Source organism: Canis lupus, chromosome 25 (genome assembly GCF_048164855.1).
Source record: "Canis lupus baileyi chromosome 25, mCanLup2.hap1, whole genome shotgun sequence".
Taxonomy (NCBI): Eukaryota; Metazoa; Chordata; class Mammalia; order Carnivora; family Canidae; genus Canis; species Canis lupus.
This window is the reverse complement of record NC_132862.1, coordinates 30,941,041-30,963,997: the sequence shown is the minus strand read 5'-3', so window position 1 is coordinate 30,963,997 and position 22,957 is coordinate 30,941,041. Positions and strand designations below refer to the sequence as shown.

The 22,957-nt window shown below is 37.5% G+C and overlaps 1 long non-coding RNA gene across 1 annotated transcript; it reads right to left on the bottom strand.

Annotated features, from left to right (window-relative positions):
• Positions 1–6,795: 6,795 nt before the first annotated feature.
• On the bottom strand, positions 6,796–17,836 carry LOC140616868 (uncharacterized). Its single transcript, XR_012017197.1, has 2 exons — positions 17,619–17,836; positions 6,796–7,010 (listed from the first exon to the last, which is right to left on the bottom strand). It is a non-coding gene; the product is annotated as an uncharacterized lncRNA (long non-coding RNA).
• Positions 17,837–22,957: the final 5,121 nt, after the last annotated feature.

Genomic DNA, 22,957 nt, shown 5'->3' with positions numbered 1-22,957 from the left:
ATGAAAGGACCGGGAACCACAGAATCACTGAATTATTCACAGCAGAGACTGACAGCGTGCTGTGCCATGGATTGGAATGTAGACTCATCTAAGGCTTGTTCCCTGGCTGAGGACCACAGTACTGGGAAATCTCAAAGAATGGAAAAGGAACAAAGGACTCTGACATGGGCCAGTAGTGAAAACTAGTCCTCAGATACACAAGGAAAGGATTTGAGTACGTGAAAGGTAGATTGAATAGGAGATCAGGAGTTCACACAGTATCAGGTATGAATAATCAAAGAGTAATGTGTCTGAACTTCTGTTTCTATCAGGAAGTGTGGACTGACAGAGTATCATGGCACGGGACACTGGGATAGAAGTTTTCAAAACAAGAAACCCTTCTTGTTGCCAACAAGCATGTGCTTTAAAATCCACCATTTGATTGTATCTGTCAAACAGCCAGTGATTAGTGGAGAGACCTGTAGTAGGGTGGACATGACCAAACCCTATGAGGAGTGTAAGCTCCTGGGGTGCTTTAGGAGCGCCTAAAGAGAACTGCAGGCTTTTGCAAATGAGAAGACCAATGCTTTATCCCAGATATCTGAAAACAAAGGGAAGCCAATCCTAGAACACAAAAGGATGTAGAGCAACTTGGAGCAACACCCAGAGAAAAGAATCAGGACCACAACAAAACAGAGAGGAGCTATTCTTTTGCTCACGTTAGATCTAGATGCCTAAAAGGAACTGGTATGTCCTCTCCAGTGTACACTGCTTACAACCTGTTGTCTATAATTAGACTTAAGAATAGCAAAATGTACGAAGGTCTTCTTCCCGTGTGTGGATTCAGGTATTCACCCAAAGATCCCTATATGAAGTCCCCAGGCTGTGTCATTCTTCTGAGCATGTTTTATATATATAGCACTTGACCATTAATGTCAGAATCATGGTGCTTAGCATGGATATGAACATGGAAACAGAATTGGATAATACTGTCGGAATAAGGCATATTATCTAAGTAATGGAGTCCGTGGAGGTCTGGAGTAGTACCTGCATGCAGGCACTGGAGCTGGAGCACTAGTAGGCCACTTACTAGCTGGTTGTAAAAGCTTGGGTTAGTTAGTCAACATTTTTAGCTTCAGTTACCTCATCTGTAGAAATGTACAAATATAGATAGACTGTAATAGTACTTAAATGAAAGAGCAGTAGCAAGAATTCAAAAAGATGAATCACACACGCCTAAGTATTTATATGAAATGAATTATTACCTGTTTATATAAACTTAGCGAGTTTTCTGAATTTGATCATTTACATAAAGCCCTTGCATAGTGATTGGCGTATGACTGAGTTTATACCAATGGTGAGATATTACTATTAATGGATTCTGCAAACATGTGCTGAGTCCCTGCTGCGTACTAAGTGCCTGTCTAAAATGCACAAAATATCCTGTTACAACTATCTCACTGTACTTTATAGTTCATATTAATTTCACTCTCTTTAAAAGCTGATAATTTTCCCTTTCTCTGTAATAGTAGTCATATTTTTTCATTCCAAAAAGCATCAACAGTGTATGGTTGGGCTACCTCTCCCCTTCCTTAAAGAATTTTAGTGACAAGTGAGTTGGTGGGATGGTCAGAGCCTTCGGTCTATTGTTTTACCCAACCTGGGAGTGTTATTTAAGGACTTTTGTGTTCATTGCCCACTTCCTCCCCCTTTCCCTCTCTTATTTCCTTCTTGATTTATTTCTTAAGCCCCTATTATGTAAATTGTACAGTGCTAGAACCTGTGGAAAATATCAAGAAACACACACACACCATGTTCTCAAGCATTTAGAAGCCATTTAAGGAGACAAAACATGAAAACTCAAATGTAAGAATTGAATGGCAATACAAGATACTATTGTAAGATACATATTAAGCTGTTTATGATATGCAATCGGTGATATCCCTTACACATTTAGCATATCACATTATCAATCTCTGTTGGGAAAAATTTAGTTTTTGATTCCTTCTTTCACACAGAGATAGCTTTAGTCTATAGATCATGAAGATGTTGAAATCATGTCATTTCAGTAATACCGGATGAACTTATTACTTCAGCAGAAATAAGTTAGAGACCCAAATGACTACATAAAAGAAATTCAGTATCAGTAACATTTTTGAAATTTGATGCAATTATTTGTTTGAGGTGCTGTCAAAATCATCACCAAATTCCTCTTGGGGTGTGTATGAGCATAAAATGTTAAAAGAAAATGTGCTGACTAATGATACACAGAGAATTGTTCCAAACAGTGATGTTTTGATAAATGGAGCTAATGTATTTGGGAAGTATGAAGTGAAACAGACACTCATACAGGAGGAAAAACTTGGAAAGTAGTAATGCTAAATGGATTGGGGTGATAACCAGCAGCAAATTTATATGAACATGTAATGCAAGGGGGTGCAGGGGAAAAAAAGCAATATGACTTTAGGTAGACTACACAAAGAAATCACATTATAGATCAAAAAAATATAGACAAGTCTGTTTATATCTTCTTGGCGAAACACTTTTGGAATAAAACACATGATCTCAGGGTTTCAGCATGAGGAAGACGTTGAAAAACAAAGGAGATTCAGATGTGAAAAGCACAAGTGATTATAAGGAGCTGCCAGATTGATTTATGAGGTATGAATGGCACAACGACCACCTAAATATGTGCATATGTGTGAGTATCTCTTACAGAAACCCAATGATTATCAAAATAATTATAGTCTCCTTTTGTGGTTCTGTTGTCAGGGATAAGCATTTGTTGGCTTAAGTAAAAATCCCTTACCTTGAAAAGGAGATTATTTTAAAATTTCTCATCAGGCAGGCCCTATCCAAGAAATACAAATGTGTGCAATTCACACACAATTGTCAAATTCAAGCTCATTTGTAATAAACTAAGGAGACTATGGTTCTAAAAAACAAATGGTTCTGGTGGCAATAGAAATGAAAAATAACCCTAGCTGATAGATAACTAGTAGTTGCTGCTGGACTTATTTCTGCTCAACAGCCCACGTGCAGGGTTTGAAATTTTATAAATATATTATCTTAAAGGCAGAAGTGACTAATAACCTTAGGAGGGGAGAGCTAATAGAATGAAGAAAGAAATGGGGGAAAATAAAAAGTCCAAGGGCTGAGATGTGTCCATTCAATGACATAGTTTCTTAGAAAAGGTGAGAGAGCTTGAACTAATTTAATTATCACCAGGAAGTACATAAATTTACCTTGTTCACTTAAAAAAGCGAGAACTGTATTTTATAAGACACAGATTACTGAATTTATAATATGAATATATTTAAACACATGAATGTTTTAAATATAGGATAAAAACAGTCCTTGGTACAAATCCTATTTATTCAAAAGGCTGACTATGCATATATAAATGTTATGAAAGAAATAACTTTACATTCTTTATTAATCAACTGACATTTTGGCATTTTAGAGTGAACCACAAAAAAAAAAGTCAACAGCAAATGTGAAGAATTTTAGAATACATATATCTCAGAAATGATTACCTTTTATTTATAAATAAATATATACTCTAGAATATATTCACTATGAATTATTTTCCATTTGGAAATAATTGCCTATAAGTGATATAAAGAAAAGGAAAATTATAGGCAAACACACAACTTGTAAAACTATTTTATTGATTGTGGTTCCATATATATTTATGCTGGAGTTTATGGGAAGTGTTTTGAAATTCATGTAGAGCACTGAAAAAAAAATTATACGGCAAATGATTCAAACTGAGGTCAACCAAGTTATAAATCAAAATATAAATGTAGTTCACAGTACATTTATTTCCAACATAGTTCATAAAATAACCTGTTTATTTCCTGAAACAAAGCATATATATTTTAAAATTTATTTTAGCCAGAATTACCATCTTTTGAAGAAGCCAGAAGTAGTATAATCATATCACTCCTCTGTGCAAAAACTTTGATTGCTCATCATTGTTTATTGAGTTGAATAAATAATTTTCAGCTATGGGCAGCTCAATTTCCAGTCTTCTCCACAGTGTAGATGACTCAATCTACTTTTCCTATTCCAGTAATTCATGACTTATAACTTAATAGTCACTTCTTTCTGAAGTGAACAGAATAATTTTAAACACTTTCCTAATCATATTGACATTGTTTCAAGTTCTTAGAAGATATTTCCTGTGTTTCTTCTGGATTAGTTGCTGCAGATTCAAATGCCTAACAAGGGAACATAAGTAAGTTCAGTGGATCTGGAGGAGACCAGGCCAATGAATGCAAACACATCCTGTCTATGGGTCAGCCTTTACACAATTTTGGTTGTTGACATTGCAGTAATGGTGTCTTTGGTTGCCAGCTCTACCAATTCTTTAAGAGGAGCCTGAAATTACTCTTATGTGAAATTTCCCACTTTCAAATGTGAGCATGATTCGAATTAAAAGAAAAATGCTGCAAACTCCCAAAGAAAATAAAAAGTTTCCAGGCTGAATATGGCCTGTGGACTGCTACTTGTAAACTCTGTAACAAACACTAAACCAACTAAATCCCCCAACCCCCAATTCCATTTTATGCCCCAGTTTCCTTGCATGACAGTTCACAAGCCAAGACAACTGCTTCCCCTCTTTTCCCATCACTTCATGGTGAAATTTCCCTTGATCCTCTTCTTTATGAAACCTCTCTTCTCTATCTTCCGATCTCCTTTTTCTCTGAATCTGTGTAATAATAAACCTTTCTACACCAAATTCTGTCTCGAATCTTCTGTGTTTTATTCTTACTGCTAACAGTATAAACTTCCTGAAGGCAGACATTGTTTTACTGTGCTTGACACTTAGGAGACATTCAGTAAATGCTTGTAGAATTAAACTGAATTGGATATGGAGGATATAATTTAGAGATGCCCCATCAGCAATATTTTTCATGGAGACTTTCATTTGAGCTGAACAGTGTAGAGTTAATATTTCCAATGCTGAAGTCTAGTGAAAAAAAAAATCAGTTAAATCATGTTTCCTTAACAGATGGTGCATCTGTGTTTCCTAATGCAATATCCTGACTGTGTATAGTTGTCATAATTAAGTAATAGCTGCCTGCACAATCTTTGGTAACAAGAACCTTTCCTATATGTGAACTTCAATTATGTTCCAATCCTGATCGATAACTGCTCCTGCATTTGATTCAGTATGGACCATTTCTGGGTGCATTTCCTTCTTTGCACGCCACCCCAAAAATTGATGAAGTTCTTTTTGGTTTCAGATGGGGAAACAGGCAGTTTAGAATGAACTGGGCCTGTGTGGTTAATTCCTGAAATGACCTGGGATGCAAGACACAGGATTTTCTGGCTTCGTGGTTATTCCCAGCTTGGCGTAATGCTAGTGTCATGGGGGACTCAACAGAACTTGAGGAGTGTTGATGAATTGTCTTTCATGCTCTTGAGCACTAACTACACTCATCCATAGAGCATTATTTAGAAACTGTTATGATTCATACTTTTTCCTGTTTGATCTGTATAGAGTGCATTGTTTATGAGACAGTTGGGTATGTGGTAGAAAGATCCTTGAAACTGAAATCAAGAGATCAGCTGTTTGATCTTGAAAAGCAAGGAAGTTACCTGAGCACCCTGAGACTACTTTTCTCACGTGTAAGATAAAAAATATGATATGCCTGCCTCTTAGAGTAATCCTTATTTCCAGACTAAATGAAAATATGTGAAAACCCTTTGTGAGCATGCTTTCCAAGTGTTCCATTTTTGTTTATTTAAAGAATTCAAGCACTTGTTCCTTTAGTGGTAGATATTTAATTTCTTGGGAACCCTTCTGAGTCAGCAAACAATGGCTGGATCAAATCAGACCAAACCCACTGGTTTTACGTATTGTCTATGGCTGCTTCGCTCAATTGTGGCAGTGCTGAGTACTTACAAAAGAAACCGTAGGTCCCACAAAGTGAAAAATATTTAGTATCTAGTTCTTTACAAAAAAGTTTGCCTACTTCTGCAGTTTTTCATTTGCAGGAGATATTCAAACATTTGGCTTCAGATCTGAACTTGAAGAGCACCCCAACTAGACCTTCTCAGATTTACTGTTTATTTTTCCTGTGGTCACAGGGCAGGAATGAAAACACCTGTGGGATTTGGGACCAGAACAATAATTACTTCTCAGTCTTATCTCCTGCAGCCAGAAGAAAACATCTGCTTTTTTAATTCTGCAGAGAAGGGCAGAATTAAAACTCTCTAGGGACTTGGGCTATATCTCTGGCACAGAGAAGGAAGGGTAGAGGCAGGCAAGAACATTTCTAGTTTAACTGAATGCAAAATTAACGCAAATCAAATTAGCTGAAGGTGAAGCCTTGGCTGTAAAGTTTAAACCTAAATAGATCTCATTGCTGTTTCTGAACCAATGGATAGTTATTGGCAAAAATCCCACTAATTCTTTGATTTGTTTAATAAAAGTGATTTAAAAAAAAATCAAATGGATCACTGGGCAGGAATTTGACCAGAAACACCTTCCAAGTGATAATTAGCTAGCCAATTTTTTCCCGAGTTTTATGTTACCATAAATATTCATGACACAGTCCCCATCAAATTGTAAGTTCTTCAGGAAACACTGTTATCAGTTTAAGAACATGAATCAGACTGATAAAGCTAATTGGTTAGGGTTCTTTTTTCTCCTTCATTTTAAATAAAGCTGTCGAAGGTTCCCAGGGTAATGAAGAGCTTTGTTGTTATGACAACTGCTTATTCCTTTCCCTTTGAAGAAGCCTGTGATGTGATAGGCAACACATCAGGAATAATTAAAACAAATGATAAGCGAGACACATCCGCTTAGAGGAATAAACCAGCACAAATTTAAACCATTTTACTGGCTTTTAGGTCCTCTTTTCATGGCAGGAAGTTCACATCATCTGTGCTGGTCATTTGTGCCAATTTCCACCATTTCTTGATCCGATAAATGCATCATTCTGAGAGGATGTAGGTACATACTGAGATCTTTTTCATCCGGTGCTTCTCACTGTCTGACCCACTCTTCTGCAGATGGTCTGAAACAGAGAACTGATGGTTTATCAGGGCAATGAAGCGCACTCTAAAATGATTCCAAAAGCTCACATGGTTTACTTACTCTGATTTCTTCAATCAAAAGGGAATTTGTGCTGTGACCTTTGTGCTCACTCCCTAGAACCATAACACAGTATTCACTTGTTGCTTTGTGGTAGGCCTTTCACATTCCCTTTCTGCCTTAACCTCTACAACAATTCAGGAAACTTGTTGATATTGTTTCACAGAGGAGGAATATAATCCCAGAAAATCTAAGGGACCTATTCAAGGTACTATGGCTGAAAACAGGCAAGAATTCAAACTCAAGTGTTTTTTTTTAAACTCTAATTGGTCTTTATATAATTCTATAGCTGAAGGAGACAATTGGTTTGAATAATTAAAATGAAACAGATAATTCTCTACTCAGGTATACGGTTTTTGTTAATCCAGTTCCTCATTTCTTTGCTAAACACAGCCTATCTAGCCTAATGCATTTTTCCCCAACTCCAGGACATGAATTGTTGGGAGTAAAAAGAATTTTATAAATAAAACACAAAATCTTTTATTTAAAAAGATAGACAACAAAGTAGGATTTAAAATATTTGGGTTCCTTCACACATAGTAAGGGTAAGTATTGTCATATACATATATATACATACATGTAAATATTTTTGTATACATGCTTGTGTATACATGGTGCTAAGTCATGGTCTGAAATATTTGAAAGCCACCTCTCTAATACTATCATCTTTCCCCTGCTAAGTCTCTAATTCCACTTCACTTCTCTTTCTTTGCCTTTTTTGATTCTGATAGACATGAAATGCAGTGGGAAATATTTGTCTTTAATAAATAGTATCTGCAAAAGCAGACTTGGCTACTTCTCTCTGAAATAATACTAAGAAGTATGCTGTCCCTTTTACATGAAATTCAAGATTCTATTTTGTCATCATGAGGGTCAGGGAGACAAGACCTCAGTGAAAATGACGCTGCAGCCATCTGAGTCCAACTGCATGCACACTGACTGGCAAATGTGGCTTTTATTCCACATTTTCTGTGAATATCTGTAGTTTTACTAAATGGGGTTAACTGCTGCTCTTCTTGAAAATAGCCCCAAAGAATTGGGGAGGGAAATTATATGGAAGGAAGGAATATGAGAGTATATTGGATAGCTGGGTATACTTCTATGTAGTCTTCTTGCCCAAAATATTTAACCTGAATTCACTGAGGCTGTAGACCTAATCATAGAGGAAATACAGGGACTGGAGGCACATGTTAAATGACACCATAGAGAAACAGACGAGTCCAGAGTGTGGGATACTGTAGAAGACAGATTGGTCCGGATTTTTCAAAAAGGTAGTGTCATGGGGGAAAAAAAAAGAAGCAGGGATTAGATGGTATATTAAAAGAGACCAAAGAGATAATTAACAACCAACTGTAATAAGTGAGACCTGATTGAATATTGCTTAGAAAAAGAGTATATGAAAATCATTTTTGGCAAAATTGAGGAAAATTATATATGAATTGGATGGTAGATATTATGGAATTATTGTTCATTTTCTTCAGTGTGATAATATTATGGTTATGTAGTTGAATGGCTTTATTCTTAGGACATACATGGTGAAGCATTTAAAAATGAGGTGTCATGTCCCTATCTGTAATTTAGTTTCTAATCTATCTATCTATCTATCATTTATCTATCTATCTATCTATCTATCTATCTATCTATCTATCTATCATCTATCTATCTATCTATCATCTATCTATCTATCATCTATCTATAATCTATAAAAAGGGAGAAATATATATTGAGAAGGGTGGCCAAATATTTGTGACTAGTAAATCTAGGTTAATGATACATGAGTATTTTTTTATACAATATTACAACTTTTCTGTATTCTTAGGACATACACGAATACAGTTTAAAAGTTTTCAAAGAAAAAGTTGAGGGAAGAAACAAAACATATGGTATAATTTTCCATTTATATAAAGTTTAAAAATAGAAAAAAATAATCTATCGTGTCATGATTAGATGTCATTAGATGTCAGGATATCCATGACTTCAGGAAAGTCCTACAAGGATTATGATTGGGAGGGGACACAAGTGGACTGAGGTCTAGGAATGTACTCATTCTTAACTTAAGGAGTACTTAGATGGATGTGTTCCCATTGAGATAGATCACTAGGATGCATACTTATTATTTGTGCATGTTTTCTATATATCTTGTGCTTAAAAAAGTTAAAAGAGAGTAGAGAAGTGATATTTTAGAGTAGTTTGTTTCTGCTAGGGCCCAGTGATTGATTTTTTCAACATGAGGAAATGCTGGACTTACCAAAGACCATGTCTGAGTTTTGGCAAGGCTTTCAGATATCTCTTGAGTTTGGGAAAATAGGGGCTTAAGCTAATCTGCATAGTTTCTGTGTGTAGCTAATTAAAAAATATTTTGCTGTTAAAATTGCTTATTTATATGTAAAATAAATTATAGTAATTAAAAAATGATTATTGCTTCAGATGTTGAACTTGAAAGCCCTGCTATACAATGTATGATTATCATACTCCTTTAGGCTTATTATTATACAGTTGTGTTATAGCTATTTCTGTAAGACTTTTATACTAGGATCCAAAATAATATCCTTTTTTTTATCATGAAAATTTGGGTTTGTCTCCCAAAGGTAATAGTACCGCCAGGTGGAATAGAATCTGTTTTATGGGCAAAAATGGATTTCTCTCAATTGGTATCTCTCTAAGCCTTTTACTTTGGGTTAGAAAGAGAATGACTAATTCTCCTCACTTTCAACTACTCACCTGTCATTATGGATGGTTGCAGGTCTACTGGATGGTGATTTGGAAGGCTTTCATTTACTGAAACACTTGCTGCTCATGGAGGCTGCTAGGTATGTGTTTAACTTTTTGAGAAATTGTTAAACTGTTTTATATAGTGGTTGTTCCACTGTACATTTTATCCAGTAGGACATGAGAGTTCTAGTTGCTTCACATCATTAGTATTTTTAATTTTAGAGAATTTTTAAAAAGATTTTATTTATGTATTTGAGAGAGAGAGAGAGACAGAGAGAGACAGAGATAGCTAGAGAGCACAAGTAGTAAGAAGTGGGAGAAACAGACTGCCCCCTGAGCGGGGAGCCTGACATGGGACTCCATCCCAGAACCCTGGGATCATGACCTGAGCCCAAGGCAGACATTTAACCAACTGAGCCACCTAGACATCCGATTTTAATAGGTGTTTGATAGTATTTCATTGTGGTTTTAAATTTTTTTTTTTATTTTTATTTTTTTTATTTATTCATGATAGGCACACAGTGAGAGAGAGAGAGGCAGAGACACAGGCAGAGAGAGAAGCAGGCTCCATGCACCGGGAGCCTGACGTGGGATTCGATCCCGGATCTCCAGGATCGCGCCCTGGGCCAAAGGCAGGCGCCAAACCGCTGCGCCACCCAGGGATCCCTCATTGTGGTTTTAATTTACATTTCTCTAACTACTAATGATGTTTAAAATCTATTCAATACATTTTTATTATTTTTATGTTGTATACTAATTATCCTTCAGGGGGAGTTAAATAATAAGAAAAAAGTTTATTTTTCATAGTTTCTAATGCATTATTTCTGCTTGTGATTTAAAAAAATATTTTGCCTTCGCTATGAAAGAGTTTTTTATTGGATATAAAATCCGAGGTTGATAGTTTTATTCTTCCAGTACTTTAAAGATGCTGCTCCACTATCTTCTCTGTTGTCTTGTTTCCAGTGAGAAGTCAATTATCCTCCTCATCTTTGTTCTTCTGTATATAATGTGACTTTTTGCTCCCTAACCAATTTTTCTGTTTACTACTGGTTTTAAGCATCCTAATTATGATGTTCCTTGGTGTAGTTTTCTTCATGTGTTTTATTGTGCTTGGGACTTGTTGAGCTTCTAGGATTCATGGGTTTATAGTTTTCATCAAATTTAGAAAAAATTTGATCATTATACTTTTAAATATTTTATCTGTCCACTCTCTTTTATGGATACCAATTATATGTATATTAAGCCACTTGAAGATGTTCCACAACTCCCAGAAGATCTTCTCATTTTTCCCCCCAATGTTTTTCTTTCTGTATTTCTTTTTGGATGGTTTCTAATTCTATGTCTGAAAATTCAATATTTTTATCTGCAGTATCTAATCTGTTACTGTTCCCATAAGAGGCATTTTTCATTTCAGATATTATAGTTTCATTCCTAGAAGCTTGATTTGCACCTTTTATATATTTTCACGTCTCTACTTAACATGTTCAATCTTTCCTTTAACTTAGTAAACATATCAAATGGTTACAATAACTGTTGCAGTGTCCTTGTCTGCTAATCCCACCACCTGTTCGATTTCTGGGTGGAATTCTATTATGGCATAGAATTCTTTTATACTCCAGGGAGACCCACCATAGATCTCCACAGTGCTGCTCACAGCCCCTTTTACCCTGTGAATTTGAGCTGCCATGGCTTACCTAGACTTCTGACTCTGTTTTCTCAAGAACACCTCTGGGATCTACTTGGGTTCTTCTTATTGTGCTACAGCCTGGAAACTCTCCTCAGTTAGGAAGCTGGGGCATTCATAATGTTCACCTCGTTTCTTTCTTGTCTCTCAGTGATTGTTGTCCTTAATTTTCTGATGTTCAATTTCTGAAAACCACTCCTTTGATATATTTTGTCTTTTTTTTAGGTTGTTTTGGTCCAGAGGGATAATGGTTGCTGTTCTTCATCTTGACTGGAAGTGGATGTCTCTTTGTCATTCTTGACCACCTGTTGGAATTTCACTATGACTACCACTACTACAACACCAACAAGAAACACCAAAAGAAAAAAAAAATAGCCCTAGCAGAGAATTGAATAATGGTGAAGAACATAAATTTCTTACACACAATTGTTACTTAATAAATATTAAACAGGTAAATAAGTGAAGTATTGTACTTGGAAAAGATAACTTCTGTGGAGAAGTAAAAAGGAGGAGAAGAAACAGAATTGTGTTTGCCTTCTTAACACATCTTATTCATGAGGATAACAGAAATAAGCCTTCAGTTGTGCCATTTGTCAGATATTACTGGTTCAGAAAGCAACAATGGCAGGTGTAGATGCCAGGGAAATGAAGCATTACTATTTAACAGAATGGGCACACTTCAATTTTTTCATGGTAATGTCTTCATAGGAATAAAAGAAAATATTATTTTAGCAGATACGAAAAAAAGTGGACTGAGATTGATAGTGTCTGCAGTGCAAAATATCTTTGGATTGAGATGTGCAGTTTATGAAATAATGTCATAACTCTTCAAAGACCAGTCTCTTGCTGCCCTGATCCCACCCTGAAATTTCTTCCTTTCTCACCAATGAAACGATGTATTGCATGACTGTGGGGATGTTTGGTAGAGCCCAGTGTGTCAATGTAAAACATCATTTTAGCTGTGTGTAATGAGGAATCCTGCAGCCTGAAAAAATGGGAGACTGCTGTGCCAACCAGCATTACTGTGAGCACATTATTTTCCACATAGAGCTGAGGACCACTGCTAGTTTGAAAAAAAAAAAAAAAAAAAACAGACTAAGCCAACTTGGTATTATATAATTCTTGAAACACAACTGCCCTGCACTTTTCTTTTAAATCCACTTAAAGGCTGGAAAGATTTAAGAAGGGATTGTAATGACTTAATATAAGAACTGTGCATAGAATTAGCATGTCTGAAAGTTTTTTTTCCTCCTTTAAACTGTTGAATAAAGGAAGATAGTTTTTGAGATTGAGATATGTGGCTTATTGACATAAAAACCATGTACCACAAGGACCATTTTAGACAATGGTATTATGGCTTTGTTTTTATCCCTTAGGGAGGGACTTCCTCTCCACTGACTTCCACAACACACACCGTGTCAGCAAGTTGGCAACTGAGGAGAAGAGCTAAGGCTGTGGCTTCTATATAGTGCATGACAAATGCTGGAATCTACCCTAACATATTTTTCAAATCAAAATAATTCTATATCATGTAAAAATTCTGTCTGCTATACACATGCAACATGACATGGTTGCAAACATCCTCTGATGAATCCCAAATTTTCATCTACTTCTCATTCATTTGCCTTTGTTAAATTGTGCTATCCTCTGACCTCTCAACATGCAAATATTCCTGGGAGAGATATGATGCATCTCACAGTAAAAGTTTTTATCAGATCATTTTGTTCCTCTTTCATAGAAAAGACTGGTCGATATGAAAGGCCTGAATGCCTTGGGAGAGGAAGGAATAATAGAAGAGATGCAGGAAAGGAAAACAGGATCCAAAGACTTATCTCCTGCTTCAGCATTTTAGTAAGGGGCAGTAATGATTTGTTTATTTATTCAATTCAACAAACATTTATTGAGTGTAAACAATTTATTATTTTTTACCTTCCTTCATACCAAAAAGGAACTTTGGTGTGAAGGATTAGTGACACAATCCCAGTTCTCCATGGAGACATGACACAGACCTAAAAGCTACGGAATAACAAGTTATATATATATATATATATATATATATATATATATATATATATATATGTAAAAAAAAGATTGATCATAGTTCAAAGTATAAAGTGCTATATAAATTAGTTTATCATAGGTTATGCTAAGTCCAGTTCAAAAGAAAGGAGAACTCTAGGAAAAAACTGTAGGATTTAGTGAGGATGGATGTCTCCAAGATTTCTAGTTTGGGCAAGTAAGAGTCATCATAACTGAGATACAAAAGGCAGGCAAAGCTTCACATCTAGGGGGAAAGATAATGAGTTCAAGTTTGGAACCATCAAGTTTGAAGGCAACATCCAGTTGGTGGTTGGATAGCCTGGAGCTAAAGAGGGACATTTCTAAACTAGAGGTAGAGATTTTGGAGTTATAGTCTCTAGGTGGTAGTTTAACATTTTGTTGGATGAGATTGACCAGGAAGATCAAATATACTGAAAAGAAGTTCAAGGAAGGTATAAAAATTTTAATGGGCAACATAGGCAGTGCAGAAAAAATGGGATTGGGAAGTGGGGCACAGAAAGGCAGGAAAGAAACCAAGGGACAGTGATGTGACAGAAACCAAGAGAGGAGAACATTTTGTGATAGGTGGGAGGGAATTGTCAGTGGTGTCAAATGCTTTGGGGTTAGTGCAGTCAATCTAGAAATTGGAACCTGGAGAACGATTCAAACAGATTCAGGAAATCAGATTTCAGTGAATTGAAGAGTGAATGTCAGGCAGAGAAGTGTAAATGCTAAATGCAGTCTTTGAAGGCAAGTTATCTGTGACTCTTTTAAGCCCCTCCAAAATGTGGTCTCTGGCCAAAAAAAAATCACACTTTGTCACTAAGGAAATTATCAGAGATATGCACAAAAGTGTATAGATATGTACTAATCACAGCATTATTTATAATGATAAAAAATTGGAAATACCTTTGATGTTCAATTATAAGGCACCAGTTAAGTAATTCATGATCTAGTCATATGATGAAAACAAATTCCTCCCTTAGGGGCACCTGGGTGGCTCAGTGGTTGAGCATCTGCCTTCGGCTCGATTGTGATCCTGGGGTCCTGGGATTGAGTCTCATATCAGGCTTCCTGCAGGGAGCCTGCTTCTCCCTCTGCCCATGTTTCTGCTTCTCTCTTTCTGTGTCTTTCATTAATAAATAAATAAAACCTTTAAAAAAATTCCTCCTCTAAAGTTATACTAAAAAAAATGTACAGACATAAAAACCACTTATGTAGTGTGTTTTCTAAGATGTCTGCATTGAGACAGCATTCATTCTTTTTAATTTTGGGGAAAGTCATTAAAAATGCTATCTACGCCCAAACTAAACCTGACTATGGAGGCAGGGCAGAGATAAGGCAGTTGGTGGAGGGGGATCAGTCAAGGAATGCTTTGTTTTCTTCATCGTCTCCTCTCTCCTCTCTTCTCCTTCTTATTCTTTAATTGGAGACACTAAAACGTGCTTATTTGCTAAGAGCAAGGAGACAGTAGAGAAAGGCTTAGCATTATGAGGATTGGGCATGGGATAGGAACAGATTAGTGAGGAAGCAAGACTCATCTGAAGTTGGGAGAAAATTAGATCCAGTGAAGAGATGAAGATTGTGATGTTAAGCAAGAATGAAGGGGGGGAGGAGATAAGAGGTTGGAATATAAATAAGCATGTAGGTGAAGAACAGGTGAAAGTCTGAGAAATGTTCATTCAAGGAGCTTTGCTTTTTCTGTGAAAGAAATAGCCAGATCATCCATCTGCAGAAGGTAAATGGGGCATGGCAGGACTGAAGACTCAGAAAGGTTGAAGTTTAGGAATAAGCCCATTTGTAGGGGATGGGAAATGACACAGCAGTCTTATGAATGAAAACTTACAGAGCATGCCTTGTTTCCTTTCATATCAATTCTATGAGAAGACAATAAAAGGGGAGTAGAGTGTTAGTTTGTTAATGATAGGAATTTCCTTGCATAAATGCATGAGTGAAGAAGGTCCTGCCTCTTTAGCTCATCACCATCATTAGCATGTGTTTATTAAATTCTTATGATCAAGGCACTGAAGAGATTGCAAGAGCAATGAGATATGGTGCCCATCCTTATGGAACTTACATCTGGTTGGGGAGATGAATCACAACCACTTGAAAAGTTAACTACATTACAAGGTAATTTTGCCGTAAGTGATGAAAGTGGCATAAGGAATCAGAGAAATGATTGATCACTTACAACTGGAGTAGTCAAGGAAGATTTCATATTATTCTTACATTGCCTTTGTGTATTTATTTATTTCTCCTTTCCAATAGAGTAGGCACTGCCATATTCATCTTCAGCTTCATCACATTTCTTGGTACATGACAAGCACTCAATAACCATTGCTGAATGAATGGACTAATGAATAAGCGAATAAACAAGTCAAGTAAGATTTGAATGGGCGGAGGGGTAGAAATTCATTTCAGTGGGGTTATGGTAACATATAAAAATGTACAAGGAGAAAAGAAGAAGGGAAAAAAGAAAATAGCATTTACTGAATAATTATATGCCAGGCACTGTTATAAATGCCTTCACCTATGATAGAGGCTCATTTCACTGTCAAGATGATGTTGTAAAATAGATATAAATATCCCCACTTTGGAGGATGAAGAAGTTTCAGAGACATTAGGTGACTTGCTCATGTAGTGAATAAATGTCGGCTCTGGGACTGGAACCTCTGAACAGGCTGGTTCTGGGGCAATGGAGAGGTGGGTTTTTATATACTCCCTTGCAAAGATGTGGCTCTCTCCTGTTTGACTACAGCATATTGTTTCTTTATTATTAAATTTCTGTGACCACTAGTTTTGTTTCAGTTCAGCGTGTTATAGATGGCCTGAGTTCCTACTGCCTGAGTTGTCATGGCAAAGGGAAGTCTTCAGTATGGCAAAGAGGTTCTAAGTGACTTGGTCCCGGTTTGTCTCCCCTGATAACTCATTCTCTGCAACTATCCCTCGTCACCAATACGAATATGAATGCTCCTGGCTTCCTCACTCACCCTTCTCCACTTTCCCTCATGCAGTTCTCTATGTCCTGAAATGCTCTTCCTCATCTGGGTACTTATTCATCTTTCAAAATTTAACTCCATGGCCATTTCCTCTTTTTCTAACTTACAAATAATATTGGTTTGCATGAATTGACACTTTTGTCTTTATGAGTTTTCATCATATTCTCTTTTTTCCCACAAAGAGCTATATTAAGGGATTCTTATCTTCTCTCTCCTCCCCTAAAGAGCCCCCTGACCAAAGTGCAGTTGGATATTTCTATAGCTACAGTTGGCCTCTGTACTGTAATATCATGAAACACAAGGAAATTTTGTGCATTTGTCCCTAAGGCTATGACTCTGAAATTTTGTATCCTCTGTAACTATGAAATATCCTCCTCTAAGTCCATGGGATAAAGAAAAAAGAATGGAAGTTAGGCATACATGTGTTGATTTGTTCAGAGCCCATACACTTGTTCAGTGTTCTCACATTCTGGAATTCCTGTACTGCTCTATGTACATCCGTTCCTGCCCCTATTATATTTCTATCCATTTTGAGATGTATCTACTGAGCTGCTCAAGAGAAGTAGAGAGGAAAAAAAAAAAAGAAGTAGAGAAGATGCTTCTCTAAGCTCTGCCCAGAGGTGGCAGCCAGTATGCAACTGTGCAGGCCTCCTCCAGAGAGCTTTTGAATTTCAGAGGCTGGAAATGAAATGCTGGTGCCCTGAGATAGTCTCTTTCTCAGGAACAGCATGAAACAACACCCTTGTCTAGCTCTAGGGATTAATTAACACTGCTCTAAAATAAATTCCATAGAAGAATTTTGCTTCTCTGCAAAAGAAAGCCATTTTTACATCTAGACTAATTTGCTCTTAGATGTGACTAAGGATGATCTCCTTACATAGTCATCTTCTGGAAACAGCTGATGACTTTAAATCTAAAAAGCACCCTTACTACCACTATGACTAGGTCTTGCCCATAAGGATGCAGAGGGTATAGGAAGTGTGATCTTTGCCATAGGCTGTGCCTAGAGTTAAGTGTTCCAGGTGGTGATGGTAATGGAGATTGGGGTTGACATACAGTTTAACCTAACTCGAGAGATAGCCCTGTTGGTACTCACTGGACAGAAAACCAGGAAGGGATAGAGGATTGTTCCAGGAAATCTTAGGAGAGTCTTTGCTGATCCTCTTCTCTAGAGTCAAATGGCAACTAGAAGAGTGGAGCAGCCATGAGGCACCCACAATGCACCACGAAGCCCACCAAGATTCCCAGCTTCTCTGCTCCTCCTCCAGATCTTCTATCTCTCCCTCATTAGTGCTGAGCAATTCCCCAAGGGGTGCTACTCTGCAGCTCTCCTGCCATTGTGCTCTCATAAAGTGGTATCACAGAACAATTGTAGGCTACCTCCCACACTTCATTAAGTTTTACAAAGTCTGATAAAATGTTTGCTTCTTATCAAAGAGAACAAATGTTGTCTTCCAACAGATATACAGGCCAAATAAGGATGTGCACCTAAGGATGCTATGACTAGAGGAGGGAAGGACAGGAGGTAGGCACACTAGGAGACCAGTATCATAAAGGATCAAAATTACATCTTCAAGTGTTCATTAATACAGTTACTAAGATTCCTAAAATCTCTGTATATTAATAATAACTAAAAGCCATAGGTAATTTAAATAAATATCTAACTTTTTGGTTGAAGGTTCCAGTTCTGTGTTTCTTTCTGATTTTAGTGAAATTTGAGGCATCCTGGAAACCCTTTTTCTATATAAAATATATTCCCTAAATTATGAGTAGGAGGGGCAGAGGGAGAGGGACAGAGAATCTCAAGAGATTCTGCACTGAGCACAGAGCCCAATGCAAGGCTCGTTCCCATGACTCTGATATCATGACCTGAGCTGAAACCAAGAGTCAGGCACTTAACACACTGCACCACCCAGGTGCCCCAACACAATAACATTTAGCACTTATTGAGTCTCTTCTATTAATTGTGGCTCAAAGGACCACATTTATGCTGGAAGCAAAAAAGTAAATAGAATGTAGTCCCTACTCTGAGGGAGCTTCTAAGAGAATGGAGGATGCCAACATGTAAGTTAATCATGGCAAAAGAGCCAGAGAATGTTTCAAGTATGTGGGAAATTGAAAAGCAGTGATTGTTCATGCCTGAAGGTGTTGAGAAAACCTACTCAGATAAAGTGACATTTCAGTGTGAGAACCTTGAAAGATAGATAAATAGAAGTTCACCAGGTGGTGAATAACTTGGCAGAGGGATTCCAGAGTCACCATGAAAGAGCAATGGTCATGAATACTTGTTTTGGTTGCATGTGGAGGGTCTGGTGGAGTGGAGTGAGAGATGAGCTGGAAAAGCAAGTTTGAGTCAGAATGCATATTCTTATTTTGTCCTTTTACCTCTGGGGGAAATGTTAGTAGACATTCAAGCAGGGGAAGGACACTGTCATGTGTTTGTTTAGAGTAACATCTCTGTTGGCAGTGTTGTGAGTAGAGAGAGACAGGAGGTAGGAAGGTATACTAGGAGCTGGAAGGTTGTGGGCATAAAAGATCAGAGATAAGGCAGAACAGTGGGGAACAAGGGATGAATCTAATTGATTCCATTGGGTAAAGTAGTAAGATTTGGTAACCACTCAGTGTAAGGTAGTGCTAAAGAAAAGAAGGGTTGAAGTCACTTTGAGATTTGGGTTAAATGACTGGATGATTATGATGACGACTATGAGAATAACGTGCATAGCTTTGAATGTGTTGAGTCTGAAGTGCATACACATGTCCAGGTAGAAACACCTAGAAACAATCGGAAGAAGAATGTGTGTGGAGGATAAATATTTGCAAAGGTGAAGACTGGAGAAAAAACAAACACATGGTAATTAAACTGAGTGTGGTGGTAAAAATTCCTCAGGGGCACATAGTAGGGATGAAGGGGAGGAAAGTGCTTTAAAATTTCAAATTTAATGAACATTTGAGAGGAGGACAGCCAATGATTTGGAGTCAGAGAGGTAAGAGAACTAGCAGAAAGGGTTGTGGAAATGCTAAGGGAGGAAAAGTTTGAAGAGGAAGAGTTTGATGAACAACCACCTAGGTCATAAAAAAAAGGAGAAATGTTATACCCCATGATTGTATTCATTGTCATTCTCCAGGAACACAAAACTACTAGGATATATATAAATGTATTTAAAAGTTAAGTAAAAACATTTATATATAAATAAGTATAAAGAGATTTATTATATGAAATTGGCTGATGTAGCTCTCAAGGCTGGGAAGTACTAAGATCTGTAGCTATCAAGCTGGAGACCCAGGTGTGCTGGTCCAGTCGGAGTCTGAAGGCAGGAGAAGATGGATGTCCCAGTTCAAGAGAGGCAGAGAAAGAGAATTCTTTCTTACTCAGGTTTTTTGTTCTGTGCAGGACTTCAGTGGATTGGATGAGGCCCAGCCACTTGGGGAGGACAGTCTCCTTTACTCTCAGTCTACCAGTTCAAATGCTAATCTCATCCAGAAACAACCTCACAGACGTACTGAGAATGATGTTTAACCAAATATCTGGGCATCCCATGTCCCAGGCAAGCCAATACATAGGATTTACTATCACAGCAGTGAAAAATCACTAGTGACCAGCAAACTTACCAAGAGGAATTCTAGTTGAGCGGTTCTGGTGATATCCAAATATCAAAAGATTGAGAAATAAACGGGGAAGTGAATAAATGGACAAAGTAGGTGAAGACTTCTCATTCAAGATAGTTGACTGAACAAAGAAGAAAAGAGATAAAGCAATAAATCCAAGAGGAGCACAAGTTGAGGAAGGAGGTTTTTTTTTTTTTTTTTTTTTTTTAAGGTGAAGGAAATTTGAGTGTGTTTAATATTTATTGGCTGAGACAGGCACTTGTGAAGAGCAAATGATTGAAATGACACATGAAAAGAAGAAATAATTGATAGGGCAGGATATTGAGGGAGGCCTTAAAGAATGAGGTTTATATGCAAATAGTTAGAAAATAAAGCAACCTAATTGTAATAATAATTATAATAATAACACAAAGTAAGAAATACGTTCCATTGCTTAAATACTAGATTTAGCCTTTAAACATTCAGAGATGTGAAAGATCTATGGAGAATTATATCCCAAAACATGTTCCATGCATTTATACAAGAAAATGAATGATACCAAGTGATTGCAAACATAGGTGGTGTGATTTGCTTCCAAATGTCCCAGAGTGTGAAGCTTGATCATTATAAAGGTGTCAGGAACACTATCTTGAATTGCTATCTAAAGCCCCTGCCTCATTCATCTGGCTACAATCTCAAAGAGATAACAAGTCGAAGAAGCTACTTAGCTCAGAGAAGAAATGTCACAGAAAAATCTTGAAGTGTTATAGATTCTTCAGGAATGACACAATTATCTTCTGTAGCATTCAACCCCAGAATGGAAGTGAAATGGGAGATTACTCTGAACCTATGCAGAATGTCATCATTATGCAGGATTGAACCACACCGAATGATAGTAAGCTTTAGCCAATAGGGGACTCTGTTCTATTTCCAAGGCTTGGCACCTAGAAAGCATTTAAAAAATATTGGTCGAATGAGTGAATGAGAATGTTGTGATCTTAGAAATGCAAGTCTTCACATAAATTGAATTTCAACACACAAAGGAAATTCTTTAAAGGCCAAATTCCTAGGCATCTTTGGAACTTTGAAGCAGAACTCTTCAAAACATAAGACCAGGGCACCTGGGTGGCTCAGTTGCTTAAGCATCTGCATTTCAGCTCAGGTCATGATCCTGGAGTCTCAGAATCAAGCCAGATGTTGTCAGGCTCCTGGCTAAGCGGGAAGTTGGCTTCTCCCTCTGTCCCTCCTCCTGCTCCTTGTCTCTCTCGCTCACTCTCTCTCTCACATAAATAAAATCTTTAAAAACAAAAACAAAAACAAAAACATAAGACCAAAAGGTACTGGAGGGGCAAGGTGAGATGCAAGCTTGTAGAAACAGTGTCCCTGACACATGACTTGCAGTGAGGAGGTTGAATTGTTCTCTCTCTGGTGGATGCTCCACCAAGCTGTCCAGCTCCCCTTAAGACTGAGGCACTCCTGTCCTATCACGGGGGCATATTGGTGGCTGACAGCTCTTAGCTGAGGGACCCTCAGGGAATTACCCTCAAGGGAGGAGAGAGCCATTTAGCCTCAGGCCCTGCCACTTCCCCAGGAGCAGCCCACATTCAGGGTCAGTGGCAGGGTCAGTGGTGGTGGTAATAGAGCCCATGCCCCTCGCCTCAAGATGAAACAGCTTTGAGTGGCCATCCCGGCTCCAGGCCTTTCCCTAGGATTGTCTGAGGTCTGTGTTTTGCCTTATCACAGTCCCATTCTTGGCTCTACCCAATTCTTCCGCTCCCTCCCAGCTGTTGGTCTCCACAAGCAACGTCCTACAAACCTCATGCATGCGCAGTTCTCCGCCAGAGTTGGCCTGCTCTGGAGCCTGACAGGAGACATTCTGTGCCACTTATTGTTTCTAGATAGACAAGTGGGTACTTTTTCAAGAGCTAAAACATTTCAGGGAGAATTGAGCTAAGGGCCTTGGTTCTAGTTCAGTGCTAGACTCCCATGAATTACAAAAAAATGTAAAATGGTAACCAGAGAATCTGGGAGGGCTGAGTTGGCTTGCATGGGCCAGAACGAGTGTCTTTGTCCTCTTACACAGAGAGGGTCGATTCCTCACTATTGTAGCTACACATCCATGCTTTTTGGCACCAAAACATCCTTCACTAGGGTTTTCATTTTCTTATCCCGATTCTTCCAAAGGTTATTCCCCTTTTATTTCTGTTGCTTTGGGTACTTAATTTTTCCATTCTTAGGAAAGCTCTAATTCTGAGCAGATATTGCAACTTCTCTTTCTGACCCAGGAGAAAACCAAAGATGAAATTTTTAATTTCCTGTCTTTGCTAGAGTCTGTTCCGAAGACTAGAGCCAAATCTAGGTATTTCCTGAGACTCTTAGAACTTCTTCATCTTGAATCTCTCTTTTCTATTGCTTAGTTGCTTATTATAATGTTAGGACATTTAAAGATGTTTTCCGTTTAATTTTAAGTATTGGTAACATTTATTTAGCACTTATCACTTGTTTATGTGACATTTCTATTTAAAATAAAGCACAGATACAGACAGTCATACAAAAACGCATAGATTAGTGAACTATGTGTTTATTGTAACCCCTACTCAGGATTAGGAATAGGACTTTTCCAGTTATGCCAGAAACCACTCCCTAGATCCTAATCCAATCTCAGCATTCCTCCTCCCCAAACTAGCCGCCATCCTGAGTCTATAATAATACACTTCTATTATTAGAAGCCATTAATAATGGCTTCTTTGTATGACTTCATAGTTTTCTAGAAAAGTAATGCACCCTTAAACTGTACGTTAATTAGGTTGCTGTATTTTAAAAATTTAAGTCTTTTAAATCTCTCTTGAG